Source organism: Solanum tuberosum, unplaced genomic scaffold (genome assembly GCF_000226075.1).
Source record: "Solanum tuberosum cultivar DM 1-3 516 R44 unplaced genomic scaffold, SolTub_3.0 scf00462, whole genome shotgun sequence".
Lineage (NCBI taxonomy): Eukaryota > Viridiplantae > Streptophyta > Magnoliopsida > Solanales > Solanaceae > Solanum > Solanum tuberosum.
Genome location: NW_006239385.1, coordinates 421,169 through 423,134, shown reverse-complemented (window position 1 = coordinate 423,134; position 1,966 = coordinate 421,169). Strand labels below are relative to the sequence as shown.

Below are 1,966 nucleotides of genomic sequence, written 5' to 3'. Positions count from 1 at the left end.
TAATTGGACAATCCGTTGTTGGTCATAATGTCTTTTGTGGATTTGGGGGATATGATCGACACAATTGTCAAAATGAAGCATCACAAGCTGCTAAATTATATATAAATGGACTCCAAAAATCTATTCACAGATAAAATCATAACATCAAGTAGCATTAGATAGTCGAAAGTAAGATATTTCAACTTACAAAATAAATTAAGCAAAGGTTGAAGAAACCGTTAAATTGGACCTCTAATCAAATAGAGAGAACCAACTGAAACAGGATAAGAAACGGATAAAACAATGTATTAAAAGAAGATTTCTTTGTTTGGTATGAAGTAATTTTATACAATACCCATTAAATGTCGTGGTGCTACAAAACAGAAGTATGTGACTTTTTCAGTTGTCGTGCCATGCCGCCCCAATGCTATTTTTCTTCCATCACCTGAAACAAAACATAATTAGTTTAAAAGAATCCACATCCTCTTATATGTTATCCAAATTTCACTTTCATATGGCCCTGTAAAGTTGTATATATACCATTCACCTTTTTGAACCCACACTTTTGTAATCACCGTTTTTAAAATTACCTCTACTTCCACAATATATTTTCACAACCACTTCATGAGTAAATTATTTGTTTCCTTCATCTATTTATTTCTAAGGCTACTATCTTGTTGTCCAATGTGACATTGTCCGACTTTATTAGATGTATCGCCTTGTTCTCTCTGTTTCTTTGTCATTTTTCCACTTCTCATTATGTCTCTTTCATAAAACTTCTATGTCATATTTATAGCATGGGGGGAAGACAGACATCAAATAAATACTACTATCAATTAGCCTTATATTTCTTTCCATAGTTTAAAAGTATTATTTCTCGTTAATATAGGATTAGGCAACATAATTAAAATGTCAATACTCAGTCTACTTGGCTAAAAAAGATAAATTTTGATTTAACAACAGTGTCATCATATTGAATCATTCACTTGAATCTGAAAGGGAAATTCAGTAGAGAAAACAATAAAGAGTTAAACTATGAAACTTATAGCAGCACATGTTGCTACCATCAATACATTTCCTATAAAAATGAAATGTCCAAAATAACATTGATACATAGCTTATAATTTTATATCTCAAAAAAATGATAGAATTTACTCATACAAATGGAGAAATAGAATATGCTTCTTACAGTCAGCAGAGGGAATCATATCATTCGTATCATTCCTGACTCAATCCAAACCGAAGGCATATTTTCATGCGGCCTGCAAGAAACAGGAAAAAAGACATAGCAAAAGATCACTTTTACTTGATATATAATTGTGAAAAATAAATATAAATGCATAACATTAGAAGGGTTTTACAATCGTTTGTTATGAACACATGAAACAAAAATTTTGAGAAAGCATAAGATGATATGACAGACTTCTAGAACTCAATCCAGTAACAGAATTTTCAATATTAAAGTTTCAGCTTTTATCCAAGAACTGCTAAAAATAAATGCAACACCAACATCACGATTCATTGGCAAAAGTTTAAATGTTCTTAAGAAAATGTGGAATGGTACCTTAAAGGACTTGGAAATTGGAGAGCCAGAAATGAACCTTTTCACCTGATTCAACCTGCTTGTTATTCTGACTTTGTATTTAAACAATTTGTCTTTGAATACCACCTCAACTTACTATATTAGTAGTTGAATTTTTTCAAAAATGTAGTTCAAACAACAAAAAGATCAATACTGAAAGCTTACCCTGAATTTTCAGCATTACGTTATCACTTCTAATTTCATGGCAGCATCAAAGAATTCGGCAACTCAAATTCTTACTCAATATTTTTTGGGGAAAATACCATATGAAAAAAAGATATTATAAGGGAAAATGTCTATTCACCTAAGCCCACAATTCAACTTCATTAACACCTTCAATCATCTGCCAAAACAATCAACTCTTGTAACTAATCTCTCTTCATAACACACAAGTCTTACCTTCAC

At 31.1% G+C, this 1,966-nt stretch overlaps 1 long non-coding RNA gene across 1 annotated transcript; it reads right to left on the bottom strand.

The window, feature by feature from the left end:
* Window positions 1-95: 95 nt before the first annotated feature.
* LOC102581279 (uncharacterized) lies at window positions 96-1,960 on the bottom strand. The gene is made up of 2 exons (XR_368636.2): window positions 1,169-1,960; window positions 96-424 (listed from the first exon to the last, which is right to left on the bottom strand). It is a non-coding gene; the product is annotated as an uncharacterized lncRNA (long non-coding RNA).
* Window positions 1,961-1,966: the final 6 nt, after the last annotated feature.